Raw genomic sequence first — 24,936 nt, 5'->3', positions numbered from 1 at the left:
GCTGTAATTGTGGGGAGCATTGGATGAGAAAATGCGCATAAAATCACTTGGAAACTTGCATTAGCATGCAGGACAGATAGGTTCTGATGCTCTTCCCAGAATTATCACACTGCAGCCTCTCGGGGTGGGGGAGGGGGAGAGGTGTCACCGTAAGGTAATGAGGCAGGTGGGAAGGCCACCTGTCTTGGCTCAGTGCCACTGGGGTGCCATCTGGGTGCAATTCAGGCAGGGAGGTGACTGGCCACCTGTCCTGGCTCAGAGCCACTGGGGTGCAATCTGGGTGCGGTTCAGGCAGGGGTGACCATGTTTTCTTTAGTGAAATTATAGCCTATGCTATGTGAAATGCCTGGATGATTCCCTAACTAAAATCGACTTTAACAGTGTTTGCCTATATTAGTCAACTTTAGAGTGTTTTATAAGTAGTTTTCTACTTAATCACATTCATTATTCTCTTTTTCTTTTTGTCCCTGTCACTGAACATTTGCATATGTAGACAAAATAAAATGCTGTATATCTCATAGTGAAACCATGTAACACGCACACACGCAGAGAGAGGGAGAGAGAGAGAGAATGGGGAGCCATGTATCAATGATCATAATTGACTAAACTTGGCAATGTCAAACTACTGTGGGTTCTACCTCTCAAAGATCCTGAATGTCACAGGTGACACCATCCGTAGAAATGGTAATTCATCCCATCAATTAACTGTGATGCCCAGGACCAAATGTTAGCAAGGCTGGGATTAATAAGTGATCATTTGCATCTGGCATTCAATTGGGAGCTGCCGTGAGCTGCTCCCACCCTGGGGTCTCTGTTCTAAATATAAGACAGGCTGATACTTTGCAGGAAGGCTCATTCTCAAACATAAATAGCACACATGGTCTTTGCATTTTGCCTCCCATTCTAGCTGGAGAAGCTTATTTTGTATGTCATCCTAAAGGTCAACTTTCTCACGCTAAAAAAGAAAATGGGCATCAGGTGAAGGTGCAGGGAGCGCAGAGGATGCTCAGTGCAGCAGTTGGTGGTTGTCCTGTACCTGCTTCGTGCTTGTCTGTGTGTTTTGCCCAAAGGGATGTGGGCCCGAAGTTACTGCCAGGATCTGTCTGTGCCCTAGTTTTGCCCAATTCTCAAGTCACCAATTCTACGACCCTTATTTCAGGCTGAATAGTTTTTCATGTGAGACCCACTACTGGAAGAAGGCAACCCTGCTTACTTTAGCAGGAAAAGGAATGCTGGTTTTCTCAGAGTGAAATTATTTAAAATCTTACCCCTTATTTTTCCAAACACACCCCTACCACAGTGCTCCTAACATGTTTAGTTGACAATTAAACGTCTTTGTGAATTAGTTTTTTTGTTCCCTGTTCCACATTTCCCCTACCCACAAGGCTTACGTATTTCCTGTAAAGCAAGTACCTTTCTTTTAAAACAAAGAATCATGAGATTAAAAAAGGTTTTTTGGCTGGAAGTGGTGGCTCATGCCTGTAATCCCACCACTTTGGGAGGCCGAAGCGGGTGGATCACCTGAGGTCAGGAGTTCGAGATCAGACTGGCCAACATGGTGAAACCCCGTCTTTACTAAAAATATAAAAATTAGCCAGGCAGGGTGGCGTGCACCTGTAATTCCAGCTACTTGGGAAGCTGAGGCAGCAGAATCACTTGAACCCGGGAGGCGGAGGTTGCAGTGAGCTGAGATTGCACCACTGCACTCCAGACTGAACAACAGAAAGAGACCCTGCCTCAAAAAAAAAAAAAAAAAAAAAAAAAAAAAGTTTTTTTTGGTCTTTTTAAAAACATTAGTGATGGTGACCAAAACTTGGAACTTGGAAATTGTCAGTTGGGTGAGGCTTTCCAGGCTGTGTTTTCTCCATTTGATGCTCTTCCAGCAAGCATTTTCTTTCAGTAAAACTCCCAGGGGAAAAGAATGTGAAATAACTACTTTGTAAATGATACCAAGCCTCAATGTTAATGTTCAGTATTGATATTGAATGTCTCTCAGCATTTTAGTTATGTGTCATCTTCCCTTAGGTTTAAGAATGTCATATATCAGCTATCCTGTTAAGGATATGTATTTAATTCTTTGAAAAAATATATATATATACCAAATACATACAAAATTGAAAGACTCTTTTATATTTTTATATATGGGGAAAATGGGGAGAATTTCAACTTACTTTGTAATCGGGTCCTAACAGTTCATGATTTTTAATAAGTAGCAATCTTACCAGCAGTGCTTTCCCACCATAGATTTAATTAGTCTTTCTTCCCCCCGCCCCAACCCCTTTTGCTAGTTGACGGAGCTGAGAGGAGGGAAACGGCCGCAATTTGAAACCTTGTTAGAAATTTATGAAGTACTAAAATGTTTTATTCCCAGAGGCTGGCTTGCCAGCTGTCACGAGCTCCCTGCCTGCCTCCGAGGCTGTGATAGCAGGGGTAGGAAGGAGGCTGCCGGAGCTACACAGGGTGGAGAAATGCCGTTCCCATCAGCAGCACAGGGCGGAGGTGAGCTCCTCATTCCCCTGCAGCTGACCAGCCACATGTGAGATGAGAATCCAGGGGATCTGCTGCGGGCATCGGAGCCCTAGAGTAAGACCCTTTGCAGCTGTTAATAACAGGCACTGATCACTGATCATGCAATGAGAGGTCAGCTTTGGGTATAGAAATTAAAACAAACACCCATTCTGTTGGTGGCCTCAAATAGATAATTGGCCTCTTACTAGCAAAATGTCCCTGAACTAATTTCTTCTGGAGGAAACACCTTCTCACACATGTTACCAGGTGTGAAGGATGTTCTTCCCGGGGTTGTAGCCTACCTGCAATGACTCGCTGTGCCCCCATCCTTCCCCTGTTGCTTCTATGATGCCTGGAATGTGTCTCTCAGGAAACAAAGTTTAAAAAAATTTTTTTTCTTTGGTCCTTGAATGGAAATATCACTTGCACACTGTGGTCATAGATACCCCAGAGAATAAACAATTCATAATAAAGGTGCAAATCACCCACATTAGATGCTGGGCTGGAGGATGAGCTAAGTCTGGCATGATGGAGACCAAAAGGCCCCACAGAAGCAGAGGAGCAGGAGGAGGAGGAGGAAGTGCCTCCTCCAGGGCCAGGGGCTGGGCCAGGCAGTGCCTTCATGATCTGCCTCCAAGTTGCTCTCCGCAAGGAATTGGGCATGGAAGAAGGAGCCAGGGACCTCAGAAATCTTCATGGCAATGACATTGGTTAGGAAAGTATGCCCTCAGCACCCTCTCCTACCTCCTCTGCCCCTCCAAACCAACAATTATAGTAAGTACTTTTGGTTCCACAGAACTTTCTAACAAGTTTGTTTTTTTTTTTTTTTTCCTGTGATACATGTGCAGAATGTGCAGGTTTGTTACATAGGTATACATGTGCCATGGTGGTTTGCTGCACCCATCAACCCATCTTCTCGGTTTTAAGCCCCGCATGCATCGGGCATTTTTCCTAATGCTCTCCCTCTCCTTGCTCCCCACCCCCTGACAGGCCCCAGTGTGTGATGTTCCCCTCTCTGTACCCCTGTGTTCTTATTGTTCAACTCCCACTTATGAGTGAGAACATGTGGTGGTTGGTTTTCTGTTCCTGTGTTAGTTTGCTGAGGATGATGGTTTCCAGCTTCATCCATGTCCTTGCAAAGGACATGAACTCATTCATTTTTATGGCTGCATAGTATTCCATGGTGTATATGTGCCATATTTTCTTTATCCAATCTATCATTGATGGGTATTTGGTTTGGTTCCAAGTCTTTGCTATTGTAAATAGTGCAGCAATAAACATACATGTGCATGTGTCTTTATAGTAGAATGATTTCTAATCCTTTGGGTATATACCCAGTAATGGGATTGCTGGGTCAAATGGTGTTTCTGGTTCTAGATCCTTGAGAAATCGCCACACTGTCTTCCATAATGGTTGAACTAATTTACACTTCCACCAACAGTATGAAAGTGTTCCTATTTCTCTGCATCCTCACCAGCATGTGTTGTTTCCAGACTTTTAATGATCACCATTCTAACTGGCTGGAGATGGTATCTCATTGTGGTTTTGATTTGCATTTCTCTAATGACCAGTGATGATGAGCTTTTTTTCATTTTTTTTTGGCTGTGTAAATATCTTCTTTTGAGAAGTGTCTGTTAATATCCTTCACCCACTTTTTGATGAAGTTGTTTTTTTCTTGTAAATTTAAGTTCCCTGTAGATCCTGGATATTAGCCCTTTGTCAGATGGGTAGATTGCAAAAAATTTCTCCCATTCTGTAGATTGCCTGTTCACTCTGATAATAGTTTCTTTTGCTGAGCTGAAGCTCTTTAGTTTAATTAGATTCCATTTGTCAATTTTGGCTTTTGTTGCCATTGCTTTTGGTGTTTTAGTCATGAAGTCTTTGCCCATGCCTATGTCCTGAATGATATTGCCTAGGTTTTCTTCTAGGGTTTTTATGGTTTTAGGTTTTACATTTAAGTCTTTAATCCATCTTGAGTTAATTTTTATATAAGGTTTAAGGAACGGGTCCAGTTTCAGTTTTCTGCATATGGCTAGCCAGTTTTCCCAGCACCATTTATTAAATAGGCAGTCCTTTCCCCATTGCTTGTTCTTGTCAGGTTTTCCAAAGATCAAATGGTTGTAGATGTGTGCTGTTATTTCTGAGGCTTCTGTTCTGTTCCGTTGGTCTATATATCTGTTTTGATACCAGAACCATGCTGTTTTGGTTATGGTAGCCTTGTAGTATATTTTGAAGGCAGGTAGCATGATGCCTCCAGCTTTGTTCTTTTTGTTTAGAGTTATCTTGGCTATACAGGCTCTTTTTTGGTTCCGTATGAAATTTAAAGTAGTTTTCTCTAGTTCTGTGAAGAAAGTCAATGTTAGCTTGGTGAGAATAGCATTTAATCTATAAATTATTTTGGGCAGTATTGCCATTTTCATGATATTGATTCTTCCTGTCCATGAGCATGGAATGTTTTTCCATTTGTTTGTGTCCCCTCTTTTTAATTTGAGCAGTGGTTTGTAGTTCTCCTTGAAGAGCTCTTATCGCATCCCTTGTAAGTTGTAATCCCAGGTGTTTTATTCTCTTTGTAGAAATTGTGAATGGGAGTTCACTCATGATTTAGCTCTCTGCTTGTCTATTATTGGTGTATAGGAGTGCTTGTGATTTTTACACATTGATTTTGTATCCTGAGACTTTGTTGAAGTTGTTTATCAGCTTAAGGAGTTTTAGGGCTGAGACGATGGGGTTTTCTAAATATACAATCATGTCATCTGCACACAGAGACAATCTGACTTCCTCTCTTCCTATTTGAATGCCCTTTATTTATTTCTCTTGCTTGATTGCTCTGGCCAGAACTTCCAATGTTATGTTGAATAGCAGTGGTGAGAGAGGGCATCCTTGTCTTGTGCCAGTTTTCAAAGAGAATGCTTCCAGCTTTTGCCCATTCAGTATGATATTGGCTATGGGTTTGTCATAAATAGCTCTTATTATTTTGAGATATGTTCCATCAAGACCTAGTTTATTGAGAGCTTTTAGCATGAAGGTGTTTTGAATTTTATCAAAGTCCTTTTCTGCATCTATTGAGATAATCACGTGGTTTTTGTCATTGGTTCTGTTTATTGATTTGCGTATGTTGAATCTGCCTTGCATCCCAGGGATGAAGCTGACTTGATCATGGTGGATAAGCTTTTTGATGTGCTGCTGGATTCGGTTTGCCAGTATTTTACTGAGGATTTTTGTATTGATGTTCATCAGGGATATTGGCCTGAAATTTTCTTTTCTTGTTGTGTCTCTGCCAGGTTTTGAAATCAGGATGATGCTGGCCTCATAAAATAAGTTAGGGAGGAGTCCCTCTTTTTCTATTGTTTGGAATAGTTTCAGAAGGAATGGTATCAGCTCCTCTTTGTACCTCTGGTAGAATTTGGCTGTGAATCTGTCTGGTCCTGGGCTTTTTTTGGTTGGTAGACTATTGATTATTGCCTCAATTTCAGAACTTGTTATTGGTCTATTCAGGGATTCAACTTCTTCCTTGTTTAGTCTTGGGAGGGTGTATGTGTCCAGGAATTTGTCCATTTCTTCTAGACTTTCTAGTTTATGTGTGTAGAGGTGTTTATAGTATTCTCTTATGGTAGTTTGTATTTCTGTGGGATCAGTGGTAATATCCCCTTTATCATTTTTTATTGTGTCTATTTGATTCTCCTCTCTTTTCTTCTTTATTAGTCTAATTAGTGGTCTATCTATTTTGTTAATCTTTTCAAAAAACCAGCTCCTGGATTCATTAATTTTTTGAAGGTGTTTTCATGTGTCTAACTCCTTCAGTTCTGCTTTGATCTTAGTTATTTCTTGTTTTCTGCTAGGTTTTGAATTCGTTTGCTCTTGCTTCTCTAGTTTCTTTAATTGTGATGTTAGGGTGTTGATTTTACTTCTTTCCCACTTTCTGATGTGGGCATTTAGTGCTATAAACTTCCCTGTAAACACTGCCTTAGCTGTGTTCCAGAGATTCTGGTACACTGTATCTTTGTTCTCATGGGTTTCAAAGAACTTGGTTATTTCTGCCTTAATTTTGTTATTTACCCAGTAGTCATTCAGGAGCAGGTTGTTCAGTTTGTGTGTAGTTGTGCGGTTTTGATGCTCTACATGTTTAGAGAAACTTCTCTAGTAATGAACTATAGAAATGATCCCTGAAAGTATTCTTCTGATAAGTTCTTTTTTAAAAAAGTAAACGTACCAGGACACTCTCTAATCGGGATCGTTTCTCTCTGTATTAGTTTGTTAGGGCTGTTAAGAAAGCATCACAAACTGAGAGGCTTGAACAAGAGAAGTTTGCTGTGTCCTGCAGTTCTGTAGGCTCCAAGTCCAAGATCAAGGTGTCAACAGGGTTGTTTTTTTTCTGAGAGCTGTGAGGGAAAGATCTGTTCCAGTCCTCTCTCCTTAGCTGGTGGATGTCTGTATTCATGATCACATGATGTTCTCCCTGTAGTGCACATCTGTGTTCAAATATAAGATGAGAGACGGAGGGGTGGAGGAGAGAGAGAAAGAGGGAGGGCGGGAGGGAGAGGGAGAGAGAGAGAGATGCTATGTTGTTGGCTTTGAAAATAGAAGGGGGGCGGCCATGAGCCAGGGAATACATATAGATTCTAGAAGCTAGAAAAGATAAGGAAACAGACTCTCTTCTAAAAACATTTGATAACAGGTACCAAGCTGGGAGACTTGAAGCAAACAAGAGCTGTACTTAGGTTTAGCAAAACTGCATCTTCGTGATGAGCCAGACTCAAGGATGATAAAGTCCACTACTTGGAAGGATCATGGATGCAGCCTTGGGTTTAACTTGAAGTCGTTCACTGAGTTCAGATGCCAGACTGGCTCTTTCCATAAGGAATTGCCTGGTTAGGTGAGGGTAGAAATTCAACAATGACTGTTGCATTCCAGGAGAAGGAAGGCAAAGAGCCAAACTCCAAGTTGTGCTTTGGGAATGTTGTGATTATAAGTAAGTGCATCAGCTCCAGGCTCCCCAGTGTCACATGCACACACTATGGGGACTGATCATGTTGATTCTCAGTGAGGTGTCTTGGGGACCCTGTCCCAGCTGGGAAGGTGAAGGGATGTATTAGAAGGCTTGGTGCCAGGTGCAGAAAGGGGAAGATTCTGGAGGCCAGACACAGTCCATGAGCTGTAGCCAAAGACCTGGCATGAGAATAACATCTAACTTCCCAGAAAAACAGCACAGCCAAGCCAGGCATCAGTCAAGGATCACCGGAGGAGAGATTTGCAGAAAAGCAAAGTTCCTCTACCTGGGTGGCAAAATACCACAGCTGCTGAGGCTTCCTTGACTCTTGCCTGCTTGAAAGTGGCAAAGCAGTGTCTGCTGGTGGCTATGAATTCTTGTTAAATGGCCCATTCTTACTCCATGAGTGGCCTGTGCCCAGGACCTCTGCGGTTGGACAGAAAGACAGTGTTTCTAGGGTAAGGCAGGTCAGAATCAAACACAAATTCCACTTAGTATGACCTGTGGCTCCCATGCAAGCTAACGTCACCCTCTCAGCCTCAGTTTCATGATGTAAAAAACAGGAGGAATTCTGAAATATTTGAAGTAGGTGTGAAGCAAGGGCCAAGTGAATCAATAAATGTGAATGTGGCTGGGCGTGGTGGTTCATGCCTTTAATCCCAGCACTTTGGGAGGCCATGGTGGGTGGATCATGAGGTCAAGAGATTGAGACAATCCTGGCCAACATGGTGAAACCCTGTCTGTCTCTACTAAAACAATAAAAATGAAAAAAAATTTCAAAAATTAGCTGGGTGTGGTGGCATGTACCTATAGTCCCAGCTACTCGGAAGGCTGAGGCTGAAGAGTTGCTTGAACCTGGGGGGCAGAAGTTGCAGTGAGCCAAGATCGTGCCACTGCACTCCAGCCTGGTGACAGAGTGAGACTGTCTCATAAATAAATAAATAAATAAATAAGAACATATCCAATCCAGCTCCTGATTCTTCATGGAGGCAAAAATGAATGTCCCTCTCGTCACCTCCCCCTTTTGATGTGTGGAGGGCAATGGCTGGATTTTCATCTGGGACAGTGATGGAGATAGAAGGTAGCAGTGAGGAAGGAAAAGGAGGGAAGCAAAGACTGGTACCCCAGGCTGTGCAATGACCACTGCCAGGGGCAGGCTCATGGGATGATGGCAGGAGGGATGGGGAGCTAGCTTTGAAGTCCTGGACTGAAGCCAGAGTGGTTCTCATGCTCCTTTAGCAAGCGCTCCGAGGCCAGCCCCAGCAACCAACCCAACAAACTGAGGGCAGCACAGAAGAGTCTGGACAGCCCACTCCCCGCCATATCTATGTGCATAATCAGCCTGCAGGGACACCTTGACTGGGGGGCAGAGAGATAAGCAGGCCAGCTGGCAGGCTGCCCCCAGGAATATGCGTATTTATCCATGATCAGAAGGGCACAAGGGAGTCACGTGCACTTTAAAGATCATTCAGTTGGTTTTTTAATTCAGGCTTAAAAAGATGTAATCCAACCTGAAAAGATTCCAGGGGCAATGAGGAATTCAAAGCAGAGCCGGCTACCAGGTGACCATGATGCTTGGAGAATTTGGGGGCAGGGAGGAGTCATGATGTGTGGGGTCATGGAGAGTGGGGGGAGTGAGATGGGCACTCAGGATAGGCTTGGAGCACGTGGGAGGCTGAGAGCCTGGGGACTGTGGAATCCAACCTGGAATCCTCTTGGATGGACTGGGAGACTCACTGCCAAGAAATGAGACAGGATGGGGCTAAGAGCAAAGGCCCCAGGCTGGGAGGAGCTATGTGTCCCTTCTCTCTACCCTTCTCTCCCTCTGCTCTTTGTGCCTCCTCACTACCCCATTTCACACCCCTTCCAGGCAGCCTTGTGCAGTCCGGATCCCTGTACTCTAAGGATTGTCACAAGCACACTTGTGTTCTTTGTTTATGATGATCTATTAACAAGAATAAATGGTTGTGGGTCAGATAAAGGGCTAAAAATCAAAAGTCATTCTTAACATCTTTAAGATGCTACTGTGTATCATCTGCCAGGGCACGAGGGTCTTCATCAGGCCCACTAAAGAATCCCATTTCTCTTGAACCAAGTGTGTCATGACTGGGAGGAAGACAAAGACCATTTGGGGTGTGAAGTTTTGGGGTAGAGGCCCTTTTAGAAGCCAGGTTAGCCCCCAGCTTCCCCAAGAAACCAAGCTGCCCCCCTCATCCTCGCCTAAGCAAGCAGCTGATGACAAAACTGGAGTTGGCCTGCGGGGTTCAAAGGAAAACCATAAATAGACCCCCCAAAATAAGAAAATAAGAAAATGTAACTAAATTCTTTCCACTTTATGCCAGAAATCACCACACCTCCTGTCCTCTGTATCTCAGTTTTACGTCTTTTTTTTTTTTTTTTTTTTTTTTTTTTGAGACTGAGTCTTGCTCTGTTGCCCAGGCTGGAGTGCAGTGGCGTGATCTCGGCTCACTGCAAGCTCCGTCTCCCAGGTTCACGCCATTCTCCTGCCTCAGCCTCCCAAGTAGCTGGGACTACAGGTGCCTGACACAGTTTTAGATCTTTATTCTGTGTTCCTCTTTCTTTTTTTTCCCAGTCCGTTTTTCTGCATCTCTTAGAATATACACTAATGTCCTAGGATAGCCATAACAAAGTGCCACACATTGGGTGGCCTAAAACAGAAGGAATTTATTGTGTCATAGTTCTAGAGGCCAGAAGTCTAAAGTCAAGGTGTGAGCACAGTGGTCTCCCTCTGAAGCTCCTGGTGGAAGTCTGCTTCGCATCTCTCTGTGGCTGCTGGTGGCTGCCTTCTCAGTCCCTGTTGTCATATCTATCATACCGAGTTCTCCCTGTGGGTCTGTCTCTGCCTCTCTGGGTCTTTGTCCAGATTTTCCTCTTCTTATAAGAAAACCAGTCATTGAATTAGAGATCATTGTAATCCAATATGACCTCATCTTAATTTGATGACATCTACAAAGTTCTTATTTCCAGATAAGGTCACATCCACGGGTACTGGGTGTTAGGACTTGAACTTATCTTTTTGGGGGACAGGATTCTGTCCACTGTGATGGATATACGTGTATTCCCCCACATGAAACAGTACTGCACACATAGGGAGGATTCAATTAAGACTTGATGCCGAAACTTAGTGGCCCAAAGTGGCAAACATTTATGATTTCTCATGATTCTGTGGGGGCAGCTGTGCAGCTCTTCTAGTAAGGAGAGGCTCTCTCTTGACTCTCTTACGTGTCTGGGCTTCAAATGGGATGGCAGGCACAACTGGGCCTCAGCACATGCTCTTTACCCTCTGGTGGACTAGCCTAGCCTAGTACTCGGGTAGTGGACCCATGTCCCAGCAAGCCACAATGCTCATGCCCTTCCCAACTGCTTGCATCACATCTGGCAGCATTCCTGTGACTAAAGCAAGTTGCATGGCCAACTCCAGATTCAAGGAGTAGAGAAGTCAGGGGAGCAGCCAAGTAACATTGCATAGGACATGCATGAGGAATGAGAGAATTTATTGCAGCCATTTTTTGCAAATAGTCTACCATAGAAGCTGAGTGACATGACCTTTTATATATGCGGAAGAGTAACAATATATACACATGGGCCGAGCACGATGGCTCACGCCTGTAATCCCAGCACTTTGGGAGGCTGAGACAGGTGGATCACGAGGTCAGGAGATTGAGACCATCCTGGCTAACATGGTGAAACCCCATCTCTACTAAAAATACAAAAAAAATTTAGCTGGGCGTGGTGGTAGGCACCTATAGTACCAGCTACTCAGGAGGCTGAGGCAGGAGAATGGCGTGAACCCGGGAGGCGGAGCTTGCAGTGAGCCAAGACCATGCCACTGCACTCCAGCCTGGGAAACAGCAAGACTCCGTCTCAAAAATAAAATAAAATAAAAAATTATATATATACACACACACACACACATATGACCATTTGATGGGCAATCTTCCTTAGAGGCTGAATTGTAAATATTCTAGAGATAAATCGCACAGACTTGGGAGTTATATCGCCTGGCTTGCAATACTACCTTCAAGACATGCAAACTGTATGGCCTTTGACCAATGTTTCTGTGCCTCAGCTTCCTCATTTATAACATAAGAATAATAATACTTCCCTCCTATGGCTGTGAGTTGTAGGATAAAAGACGTTAAAATATGAAGTGTTTAGTACAGTGTATTAGTCTATTCTTGCATTGCCATAAAGAAATACCTGGGCTGGGCATGGTGGCTCATGCCTGTAATCCCAGCACTTTGGGAGGCCGAGATGGGTGGATCACTTGAGGTCAGAAACTCAAGACCAGCCTGACCAACATGATGAAACCCCATCTGTACTAAAAATACAAAAATTAGCTGGGCATTATGGCAGGAGCCTGTAATCCCAGCTACTCGGGAGGCTGAGGCAGGAGAATCACTTGAACCTGGGAGGCAGAGATTGCAATGAACCGAGATCATGCCAATGCACTCCAGCCAGGGCGACAGAGCAAGACTCTAACTCAAACAAACAAAAACAAGAGACTGAGTAATTTATAAAGAGGTTTAATTGGCTCACCGTTCTGTAGGCTGCGCAAGAAGCATGATACTGGCATCTGCTCAGCTTCTGGGGAGGCCGCAGGAAGCTTAGAATCATGGCAGAAGGCAAAGAGGGGCAGGCAGCTCCTATGGCCAGAGCAGGAGGAAGAGAGGGGGGAGGTGCCACAAACTTTCAAATAACCAGATCTCGCAAGAACTCACTCATTATCGTGACAGTAGCAGGAGGATGGCACTAAACCATTCATGAGAAATCTGCCCCCATGATTCAGTCACCTCCCACCAGACCCCACCTTCAACATTGGAAATGACATTTCAACGTAAGTTTTCGGCAGGGCCACATATCCAAACCATATCATACAGTGACATGCATAAAGCAATTGCTAAATAAGTGCTATCTGTTTTAATTTAATTCCCAACTTCTTGCATCAGATCTGCCAATATTCCTGTAACTAAAGCCAGTTGCACGGCGAACACCAGATTCTAGGAGTAGAGAAGTCAGGGGAGCAGCAAAGTCACATTGCAAAGTACATGCATGAAGGATGAGAGAATTTATTGCAGCCATTTTTTGCAAATAGTCTGCCATAGAAGCTATATGAATATCTCATTTCAAGAAGATGTATGAGCATCTCATTTTGCTCTTAAATTCACATCAATAAACTTTGGAATCCCCTACACAACTCACCTACACGGTGGGGGCCCAGGGTGCCACCTCGGTCCTGCTCTCTGCCTTGTCTTTTTATTCCATCATTTTCAGTCTGCTGTGGCCTCTCGGGGTAGGGGAGACCTTCCCTTTCCTTTTCTCTGCCCCTACCGATCCAGAGTTTCTATCATCTAAACCACAGCCACCCTCAAATCTGAGATTCCTCTCAAGAACCCAGGCAACATCTTTTTAAAAACGTTTTAATTTTTATTTTATTTATTTATTTTTTGGCAGGTGGGGACAGAGTCTTTTTATGTCACCCAGGCTGGAGCGCAATGATGTGATCTCAGCTCACTGCAAACTCTGCCTCCCGGGTTCAAGCAATTCTACTGCCTCAGCCTTCCAAGTAGCTGGGATTACAGGCATGCACCACCACGCCCAGCTAATTTTTGTATTTTTAGTAGAGATAGTGTTTCACCATGTTGGCCAGGCTGGTCTTGAACTCCTGACCTCATGATCCACTCACCTCTGCCTCCCAAAGTGCTGGGATTACAGGCATGAGCCACCGTAACTGGCCCCTAGGCAACATCTTAACCTCATCCTTATCCCCCAAATCTCTCCGTGTCCTGCCCACTGCATCATCTCCCTTCCTCTTCCATGTTGTGGGAACTCTGTCCTGAGCCATATCCTAAGTCTTCTCCACACCATGCCTTGTGGCAAAACTCCATCATTAGACCTTCAAGCTTTGTTCTCCCTTAATACAGAAGGAGGCTTTGGGAATTTAGAAAACTCTCTTCCCTCTCAATTGTCCTATAAATCCAGACTTTCAAATGAAATGCTTACCATAGACTTGAGAAACAAATCAGAAATGCAGAGCAAAACCCTGAGTCTTTATTTTAGGCCGTATCTTTCTTTGAAGCAATGGCTGCCATCAACTCCGTGTGTGAAGGAGACACAGGACAATTAAGAAACAAAAATGAGTGGTGTTGTCGCAGGTGCTGTTGGTGCCTGCCTGGAGCCTCTCACCTCCTTACGATTTCCTGGCAGCACTTCCAGCTGTCCAGTAGCAACACTTCACCTAAGGACTCTCTCTGGCAGGTGAAAGTGCCTGAGATTGACTCCTGAGAGCAGCCACGGCCAGTGACAGCCGGAGTTGGTGATGTAAACCTCAGCTAGCTAGGCTTTCAGGAAGAGTAACTGAGGCAGGGTCCTGCTCTGGTTCTCAGTGTCTCCAAGAGATGAAGCTGCCATTTCTCATAGTGGCGACTTGCTATAATGTGCCCTTCATTGACCGTCTTCCTTTTATTGTTCACTTGCCTCTTTTCCTGCTTGTGTTTCTTGAAACCAACTACCTCAAATAAACTACTTTTGCTTGAATCCCCGTCACAGAGTCTTCTTCTGGGGGATTCTGAAGGTAGACACATTTAATATGTCAAAAGTATTGCACCTGTTGTGCAATACTTTAGGGGAGTAATGATTCGCAGAAAATAGAAAGGAGGCTATTGTAGTGGTCCTGGGCATGGGGGAGCAAGAGCAGGTGCTGGTAAAATCAGGAGGACTCGAATAGTGGCAGAGCCGGCAGAAACACAGAGGATGTGTCGGAGGGTCTGGTGTGTTGTTGCTCCCCCCAGCGGAGTCTGAGCATGAGAGGAGGCTCTGGCCTGATGACAAGCTGTTTCTTGCCATGGCTGTCACTGTCATGTTCATAGGTTCACTGCCCGTAGCAACTGAAAGAATGTCAAATGCTTGCACAACCCCCTTCAATTTGTAGATGAAAACTGGAAGTGTGGACAGGTTAAGTGGAAGCTCAAGGTCATAAAGCCAGCCAGCTGCAGAACCTTGCACTGTAAGGTTTTGTTTGTGACAAGGCCCAGCTCCACTTCAGGTGCAGTTCAGATTTTTGTCTTCATTCGTTCTACAAAACTTCATTTTTTGCTTTTTACTTCTCGACTCTTCTAATTGTCCTTTGCATGTCTATTAGGTGTGGGTCCCCTGTTAGGCTGATCTATAGCATAATTTCTACAATAGGAAAGGGAGCTAAATAGGACATTTAAGATGACTGTACTCATCTAAAGATTGTTTAAAAGCAATTACTACCATTAGTTTGAAGTGCTACTTCTGGCTACTCTGATAGTAATGTGCACCCAACAATCCAATTAGTTTGGAAATGGATTAGTCTATTTCTTACCAATGTGTGTGGTTTAAATTCAGTATAATATACATCTAAAGGTGTGTCCATTTTATCTATTGACCCTTTGTATAAATGTGTTGCTTCATCTTTCCGTAATTTGCTCACTCCCTTCTCCCATACTAAATGTTTCTTCATTACAAATTGATTTCCTAAACTATGATTTATGATGTTTCAGTTTCATTGTCTTTATTAAATGATTGTAATTCTTTCCTTAGTTTTAAGGATTTCCATTTTGTGTCACCACATTGGACTAACCATGGACAACCAGATTTTCCATGGAATGAGGTCATTTTCTGGGAACTAACAGACCAAGGAATACCTTCTGATATACTACATTGGAGGAATCCTTGCAGATACTCTCCCCAAATATGTGTTAAATAAATAAAACAGTATGTTCATCAAGTACCTCTGGGGTACCAGAAGCACAGATAAGCTGGTGTCCAACATGGAGCAAGTCTGGCATTGAGGTGTTAGAAGAAAAAGGCTGGGCTCCCTGAGCTCTGTTACATGGTGGAGGCTGAGGGGCCTGTTGTGTAGATTCAGGTGCAGGCCACATGACAGGGTGTTGGAGATGTAAGTCCATATTTTCTCCCATTGCTTCACATCTATTTCATCTATTACTTCATTCATTCAACAAATGCTTAGTGTCTATTATTTAAACGTTTCTGGGGATATACTAGTGAACAAAACACTTGCCTTTCCTCCTTGCTTCCCTGTTTCCTTCTTTCCTTCTCCCCTTCTCTCCTCCTTTCCTTCCTTTTGTAATTCTTTACTCCCAGCTTTTTAAAATTGAGCTTATTTTCAGGGCTTCCTTTGAACATCTGCCTTCTTATGCAGTTTTAGAACACTATTTGTGTTGTTGTTGTTCTTGTTGGACAGGATCTTTCTCTGATGCCCAGGCTGGAGTACAGTGATGCAATCATGGCTCACTGTGACCTCAAACTCCTGGGCTCAGGTGCTCCTCTTGCCTCAGCCTTCTCAGTATCTAGGATTACAAACGCAAGTCCCTGCACCCAATCTATAAAAGTATTTTTTTAAATAACTGCATATTTTATCACATATTGCCTCAAATCTTGTTGGTCCTCTTGGCAAATTGTGAGATATTGGTGGAGACACAGGTCAGTTTCCTGTGGTCCCTGCCTCTTGAAGCAGCATTTGGCTGCAGGAATGTGTATGGATTCCAAGCCAGAGGGAGGGCCCCACCTCATTAAGCTGACCTAGGGGAGGGCCCCAGCTGTGCTCAGTCAGGAGGAAGAGGAGCTGGCTTTGGAGAAAAGAAGAGGTTACAGCAGAAAGGAAGCACCCACTCTTGACAGAATCTTAGGGAGCATTCTCTCCTTTCTGGATACAAAGCTTCACACTATAATAAAACCATGTGGCTTATGTAGTTAATTGGTAGATTATTATTACCATGTGCAAAGTGCTGTCAGGAGTGCAAAAGAAAAGATGACCTGCACTTTATTCTTGTTTTGACTCTTCTTGGAGTTTTGTCTATTGGGATGAGTTTGCCATCCAGTTGGGCTATAGAGCTGACAACGAATAGCATGAATTTGCTGCACAGTGAGCTGGTAATGCAGCAGATAAACAGAGCAGAGGCATCAGATCAGTGGCCGAGGAGATGGGGATGGGGTCATTTATATTATGAATATTGGATTACAAGGAGGTGATGCACTCTGCTATGCTTCAATGATTTTTTAAATGTAACTTTGTCTTTTTTTGTCTTTTAAAAATGTAACTTAATTTTTTTTACACAAACAAAATATAATTATGAATAGAACCCTACTTAAGAAATAGAAGAGTGTCCTTGAAAAGGCCCCTGTGTGCTCCTCTCCAATCACGTCTCCACACCACCCTACAGGAGGAACCCCTCTCCTAAACTCCTTTTTAACTAATCCTCAATGTTCTCTGTAGTTGTACCACGTGTTTGTAGCCTTAAGTAATATTTTGCTAAGATGTGCATGCTCTTGAACTTTATGTAATTAGAATCACAGAGGAAGAGTTCTTCTGGGACTAGCTTTGTTCTCAACATTATTGCTTTGAGATTTATCCATGATGATTTGTGTAGTTTGTTCATTTATTCAACAAATAAATTTTCGAGGCAAATACTGAGTGCCACACATGGTTTCTGGCTGCTAGGGATACAGTGTGAACAAAACAGGCAAAAGCCTTCATCTTAAGGTAGCTTTATTCTATTGGGTGGGGGAGAGCAATGCATCAGATAAATGAATATGTAGACTAGTAGATCGTAATTAGTGCAAAGAAACTGAAGCAGTGAAGAAGAGTAATTTTAAGGGAGACGTGGAGTTTCAGATAGGCTAGAGTCGGTCTTGCTAAGAAGGGGCACTTGAGTGAAAACCTAAACGAAGAGATAGAGTCCTGGGGATGTCAGTGGGGGGTGGAAGAGGGCTTTTCAGGCAGAGCAAATGGCAAACACCAAGGCCTGCAGCAGCCTGTGTGACAAGAGCAGGGTTAGCAAGGGAGGGACAGGAAGGGGAGAGAGGGAGAGAGAGGATGTTGGAGGTTTTTGAACAGGGTGGCATTATATGACTTATGCTTTAACGAGGTTTATCTGGCTATTGTGTTGAGCATAGAGCTGAAGGGGAATGGGGACTGGAGCGAGGGCTCCAGGTGGGAGTCATTTTAGTCATTCTAACGAGAGATGGTGTGGACATGGGGAAAGGGGCAGCGTGCTGAGTGCATCACAAAGGCTGAGTGTAGGATTTTCTGATAGGTTGGATTTGCGGTGACAGAAAAAGTGAGAAATCAAGGACTGTAGCCTGAGCAGTTAGAATGGCAGAGGGACTGCTCATTGAGAGAGGGAAACAGGGCAGGGAAGGAAGATCAGGGACTCAGTAAGAAGAGTGTTCAGTTTCTGATGCAAATTCAACATCCTGGTGCAGATGTGAGCAGGCAGTTGGGTATAGAAGTTTGGAGTTTAGGTAAGAGGTTTGGGTCAGACATGGAAATTTTGGAGCTGCCAGCCTAGAGATGATACTAAAAACCTTCAGAATGGGTGAGATCAAAGGGAGAAAGGGAGTGAGTACAAAGAGACCGGGGAAGAAAGAAGGTCCAGAGACTGTGTTCTGGGATACTTCAAAACGTAGAAATCAGGAAGTAGGAACCAGCAACAGAGACTTAGAAAAAGCAGCAAGAAACTTCCCATCAGAGGGAAACCATGCATAATCAATAGTGTCAATTATCGCTGCTACAGCAAAACACAGGCCACTGGTGACTGCAAGAGCATGTTCAGTGAAGTGGAGGGGACAAAAGCCAGCTTAAAATGAGAGACTAGGAGGCTGAGGGAGAAAGTGGAGCCAATGAAGTCAGGCATGGTGGCTCATGCCTGTAATCCCAGCACACTGGGAGGCTGAGATGGGTGGATCACCTGAGGTTGGGAGTTTGAGACCAGCCTGGCCAACATGGTGAAACTCCATCTCTGCTAAAAATATAAAAATTAGCTGGGTGTGGTGGCAGGCACCTGTAATCCCAGCTACTCAGGAGGCTGAGGCAGGAGAATCACTTGAACCCAGGAGGTGGAGGATTCAGTGAGCTGAGATCACACCACTGCACTCCAGCCTGGGCAACGTGTCTCAAAAAAAGAAAAAGAAAAAGAAAAAAAAAAAAAAAAGAAAGTGGAGCCATTGAAGGATTAGAAGGGGAGAGGCTACGTGGGAGAAATAACAAGATTTCAGACAGTTACAGACCGCCCTTTATACATTCCTCTGTAGATGCACATTTAAGTCAATTCCATCTCTCAGCTACTGTGAACAGTGCTGGAGTAAACATGGAGTACAGACACCCCTTCAACACACTGATTTCATTTCCTTTAGATCTATAGCCAGTAATGGGACTGCTGGATCATATGATATCTCTATTTTTAAATTTTTGAGGATCTTTCATGGCTGTTTCCATGATGGCTATACTTATTTACATTCTCACCAACAGTGTGTAAGAGCTTTTTCTCCACATCCTTACCAGCATTTGTTAATTTTTTAGTATTTTTGATGATAACCATTCTAACTAAGGTGAAGTGATATCTCATTGTGGTTTTGATTTGCATTTCCCCGATGATTAGTGATGTTGAGCATTTTTTCATATAGCTGTTGGCCATTTGTATGTCTTCTTTTGAAAAATATCTATTCGGGTCTTTTGTCCATTTTTAAATTTAATTACTTGCTTTTTTGATATTGAGTTGTTTGAGTTTCTTATATATTCTGGATATTAATCCCTTGTCAGATGCATAGTGCACAAATAGTTATTTTCCCATTCTGTAAGTTGTCTCTTCAATCTGTTGTTTCCTTTGCTGTGCAAAAGATTTTTAATTTGATATAATTCCATTTGTCTATTTTAGCTCTTGTTGTCTGTGCTTTTGAGGTTTTATTTAAAAAATCCTTGCCCCATTTCATGAAGCATTTCCTGTATGTTTTCTTCTAGTAGTTTCATAGTTATGGTCCTAACACTTAAGCCTCTAATCTTTTTTGAGTTGATGTTTGAATATGGAGATAGTGATCTAGTTACATTCTTCTGAATGTGGATATCCAGTTTCCGAGGACCATTTATTGAGGATACTGTCCTTTCCCCAATGAGTACTTTTGGTGCCTTTGTTGAAAATCATTTGGATATACATACATATATTTATTTCTAGGTTCTCTATTTTGTCACATTCATCAATGTATCTGTTTTTATGCCAGTGTCATCCTGTTTTGGTTACTATAGTTATGCCATATATTTTCATCAGATAGGGTGATGCCTGAAGCTGTGTTCTTTTTGTGAAGATTGCTTTAGCTATCCAGGATCTTTTGCACTTCCATATGAATTTTAGGATTGTTATTTCTATTGCAGTGAAGAAGGTCATTGAGATTTTTATAGAGATTGCATTAAATCTGTAGATCATTTTGGATAATATGTATAGTTTTACAACATTATTTCAATCCATGAACACAGAATATCTTTCTAATTTTTTGTGTCCTCTTCGATTTCTTTCATCGGTGTTTTATAGTTTTCATTGTAGGGATTTTTCACCTCCTTGGTTAAGTTTATTTATAGGCATTTTATTTATATCTTATAACTATTGTACATGGAATTACTTTTTCAATTTCAATTTCAAATAGTTTGCTATTGGCATATAGCAAACACTACTGATTTTTATATGTTAATTTTATATCCTACAACTTTACCAACTTCATTTATTAGTTCTAATATTTTTTTGATGGAGTCTTTAGGCTTTTCTCTACCCATCTATCTAATTATGATGATATTGTCTGCAAACAGGGAAAATTTGACTCCCTCTTTTCTTAATTTGGATGCCTTTTCTTTCTTTCCCTTGCCTAATTACTCTGGACATGTTGAACAAAAGTGGTGGAAGTGGCATTTCTGTCTTGTTCTACATCTTAGAAATGAAGTTTTCAACTGTTTCCTGCTCAGTATGATGTTCTCTGTGGATTTGTCATATATGGCCTTTATTAAATTGAGTTGTGTTGTTTTTATACCTAATTTCTGGAGGATTTTTATGAAGGAATTGAATTTTATCAAATTTTTTTCAGCATCTATTGAAATTATCATATGGATTTGGCCTTGATTCTGTTAATGTGGTAATATTATGTTTATTGATTTGTGTATGTTGAATCATTCTTGCATCTCTGTGATGAATCCCACTTGATCATGGTGAATTATCTTTTTAATATATTATTGAATTCGGTTTGCTAGTATTTTCTTAAGGATTTTTTGCATCTGTGTTCATCAGGAATATTGGCCTATAGTTTCCTTTTTTGTTGTTGTATTCTTTTCTGATTTTTGGATCAGGGTAATGCTGACCTCATAGAATGAGTTTGGAAGTGTTCCCTCCTTGTCAATTTTTTGGAAGAATTGGTAGAATTCTTGTGAGAAAGATTAGTTGTAGATCTTCTTTAAATGTTTGGTAGAATTTATCAGTGATACCATTAAGTCCTGGGAGTTTTTTGAATGGGAGATTCTTTAGTACTGTCTCAATGTGGTTATTCATTATTGGTCTATTAAGATTTTCTATTTCTTCATGATTTAATCTTGCTAGGTTGTGTCTGTCCAAAATTTATTCATTTCTTCTAGATTTTCCAATTTCTTGGCATATAGAAATTTATAATAGTCTCTTATGGTCCTTTACATTTTTGTAGTATCAGTTGTAATGTTTCCTTTTTCATCTCTGATATTATTTATTTGAGTCCTCTCTCTTTTTCCTTAGTAAGTCTAGCTTAATGTTTGTTGGGTTTTTTTTTAATTTAAACAAAAATACCTCCTTGTTTTCTTGATCTTTTGTATTGTTTTTAAAACCTCTATTTTGCTTATTTCTGCTCTGATTTTTGTTATTTTTTCCCTTCTAATTTGGAGTTCAGTTTGTCCTTGTTTTTCTAATTACTTGAGTTGTGACATTGGATTTTTTATTTGAGATCTCTCTACATTTTGGATGTAGGCATTTATCACAATAAAATTCCCTCTTAGAACTGCTTTTGCTATATGCCATAGGTTTTGGTATGTTGTGTGCATATTTTCATTTGCATCGAGAAATTTTTAAATTTTATTTTTAATTTCTTCACTAACCCCTCTGTTGCTCAGGAGCATGTTGCTTAATTTCCATGAAGTTTTACAGTTTCCAACATTTCTTCGGTTATTGATTTTTAGTTTTATTCCATGGTGGTCAGAAAAGACACATATGATTTTGATTTTTAAAAAATTTTTAAGACTTGTTTTGTGACTTTCATAATCTATCCTGGAGAAAATATCATGTCTTGTTGAGAAAAATGTGTATTCTGAATCTATTGGGTGGAAAGTTCTGTAAATGTCTGTTAGATTCATTTGATCTAGACGGCTGTTTAACTCCAATGTCTCTTTGTTGGTTTTCTGTCTGGATAACCTTTCCATTGCTGAAAGTAGGGGTATTAAAGTTCCCTACTCTTATTGTATTATAGTCAATCTACAGACCTTTTAGATCTATTAATGTTTTCCTTACATATTTGAGGGTCTCAAATATTAAGAGTCCCAGTGTTGGGTGCATACATATTTACAATTGTAATGTTCTCTTTCTGTATTGATCCCTTTGTCATTATATCATGGTCTTTTTGCTTATTTTTACCATTCTTGACCTCAAGTCTATTTTATCTGATATAAATATTGTTATTCCTGCTTTTTTTTTTGTTTCAATTTGTTTGGAATATCTTTTTCCATCTCTTCAGTCTGTGCATGTTTTTATAGGTGAAAGATCTCTTGTAGACAGCATATAATTGGGCATTTAAAAAACTCCATTCAGTCACTCTATGTCTTTTAATTGGAGATTTTAATTCATTTGCATTAAAGGTTATTATTGTTAGGTGGGGCTTTACTACTACCATTTTGTTCCTTGTTTTCTGGTTGTTTTATAGATCTTTTCTACCTTGTTTCGTCTCTTATTGTTTTCCTTGAGACATTTTTTTTCTAGTAGTATGTTTTGATTTCATGCTTGTTATTTTTAGTGTATCATAAGTTTTTGCTTTGTAAATACCCTGATGCTTAAAATCATGTTATAGTTAAAACAAGTTATCTTAAACTGATAACAACTTTGACTGCAAATTAAAGCAAGAAAAACAAACTGCATTTAACACCATCCCACACACATGCATTTTTATTTTTGATGTTTCAATTTACATGTTTTTATATTAACTCTTAACTAATTGTTGTGATTACTATCTTTAATAATTGTTTCTTTAGTCTTCATACTTAAGATCCAAGTGGTTTACGTTCCACAATTACAGTATTATAGTATTCTAAATTTGTCTGTATTCTTACTTTTACCAGTGAATTTTATACCTTTAGATCGTTTCTTGTTACAAATTAGCACGCTTTTCTTTCAGATGAAGAACTCTCGACAGCATTTCTTGTAAGACAGATCTGATGTTGATGAATTTCCTCAGCTTTTCCTTGTCTGGGAAAGTCTTTATCTCTCCATTGTGTTTAAAGGATACATTTTCCATGTGAACTATTCTTGGCTACAAGTTTCTTTCCCTTCAGCACTTTGAATATATCATCCCAATCTCTTCTGGCCTGCAGTGTATCTGTTGAGAAATCTGCTGAAAGATGCACTGGGGCTCAGGTGAATGTGATATGTTTTCTTTCTCTTGCTGCTTTGAGTATTTCTTCTTTATCTTTGCTTTTTGATAAGTTGATGATGATGTGCCTTGGTTAATTTCTCTTTGGGTTGAATTTGATTGGTGATCTCTGAGCTTTTTATACCTGGATACTGTCCTTTTTCTCCAGATTTAGGAATATTTTAGCCATTATTTCCTTAAACATGCTTTCTAGAACTTTTTCTCTCTTATCTCCTGGGGAACTACTATTATGTAGAGGTTAGTTTGCCTGATAGTATGTCATAATTCTCATAGGCCTTCTTCAATCTTTTTTTTTTTTAATTTTTCTCCTCTGATTGGGTAATTTTATATGTTCTGTCTTTGAGGTTGCAGGTTCTTTACTCTGAGTCTGCTATTGAAGATTTCTAATAAGCTTTTCATAAATTTCAATAAATTCAGTTACTGTATTCTTTATTAGGATTTCTATTTGGATTTTAAAAAATTGTTTCTATTTACTTGTTAAATTTCTCAAATTTTTTCAAAATTTCACTGCATTTTCCATCCATATTTTCTTGTGAGTCCCTGAAATTAAAGAGGATTATTCTGAATTCTTTGTCAGACATTTGATAGATATTTAATTCTTCTGGGTCCGTTATTGGAGTTTTGTTGGTTTCTTTTGGTGGCATCATGTTTCCCTGAGATTGTTTTTGTTGTTTTGTTTTTTTAAAACAATTTTTGCATGTTTTATGATGATGCCTGCATATTTGAAGAAAAAGCCACTCTTCCAGCTTCTGCTGCTGTTATTAGTGTTAGACCTCTACTACTTGACATTGGGACTTAATCACTGCACTGCCATTGTTTCCCAGTCTAGGGAACACTTATAGCAAGCACTGGAACTTAAACACTGGACTAGAAAAAAATTGCTACCCTACTATTGTTTCCTGGTGTGGGAAAGACTTAAATAAGTACTGGAACTTAATTTCCAAAGGAACTTAATTTCCAAACTCAGTTGTTTCCAGGTCAGGGGAAGACTCCACATGAGCACCTGAGCTTTGTGGAAAGCCTGGCCAGGGATTCAGACCTTCCTGCAGATCATGCTTCCTGCAGCACTATAGTGCTGGCCAGCCTCCTCAGTATGACATCTGCATCCCTGCTGATTGGAGCTCCAAGATTCCAGCACCAAGTGATCAACACCCCCCTTTTTGTCCCCAGTTCACCCCAGGTAATTCAGCCCTCCTAGCACTCCCAGGGGTTCCTGTGCGATGAGACCTGAGTGGGCTTCCCATGAAGATTCCCAGACCGGTAGGGGGATCGAACATCCCCCTCCAATTCCATCTTCCCACCTTAGAAACCATGAGTCTGTGTCAATTCTCTGTGAGTGGCATTATACAAGCCTGGAGAAGAGAGTGGCACAGTCTGAAATGACCATTTTTCTTAGTTATTATGGCCTAGTGGGTTTCTCCACTTCTCCCCAAGTTCTAGTGAATTCATGGTGGTATTCTTCTCTTTTAATAGTTTCCAGTTGTATGTTTATGGAGGAAATAACGTCAGTGTGTCTTCTATTCTGCAGTCTTGCTCATGTTACTCCTTCATAATTACTGTTACTTTTTATAGAATTGTATTTAGATCTATTGGCCAGTAGATTTGATTATAAGAAATTTTGACCTATTTACATCATGAGAACAAAGAAAAATTTTGAGAAATGATAGGGAGAATTCCTCAGATCACGGACTTGTGAAAGATCCTGAGAACTGTTGACCACACAGAAACATGGTATCTGAATAACTCTCTTGTATCACAAAAGTTTTTTAAAAAATATATTTCTTTATCTCAAATTTTAATTTTTAAAAATATATATTTGATTGTTTTTTCTTCTAGTATAAGCAGACCCTCACTGCATGTTTTGGGGTGTGAAATTCGACATCTCTAGCAGGTTAACCTCTTGTATTATGTCAGAGTGGGGAATAAGCTCAGAAAAATATAATTTATGGAGAACA

The 24,936-nt window shown here is 41.1% G+C and overlaps 1 protein-coding gene and 1 pseudogene across 1 annotated transcript in view; one reads left to right on the top strand and one right to left on the bottom strand.

Moving 5' to 3' along the window:
• Positions 1-24,936, top strand: part of DSCAM (DS cell adhesion molecule) — an 828,718-nt gene that overhangs the window by 81,589 nt on the left and 722,193 nt on the right. The gene's annotated exons all lie outside the window — the stretch shown is intronic.
• LOC129022726 (small nucleolar RNA U3) lies at positions 6,611-6,685 on the bottom strand (annotated as a pseudogene).

Source organism: Pongo pygmaeus, chromosome 22, assembly GCF_028885625.2.
Source record: "Pongo pygmaeus isolate AG05252 chromosome 22, NHGRI_mPonPyg2-v2.0_pri, whole genome shotgun sequence".
Taxonomy (NCBI): Eukaryota; Metazoa; Chordata; class Mammalia; order Primates; family Hominidae; genus Pongo; species Pongo pygmaeus.
Note: the sequence above shows the minus strand (reverse complement) of the source record. Positions and strands in the feature narration are given on the sequence as shown.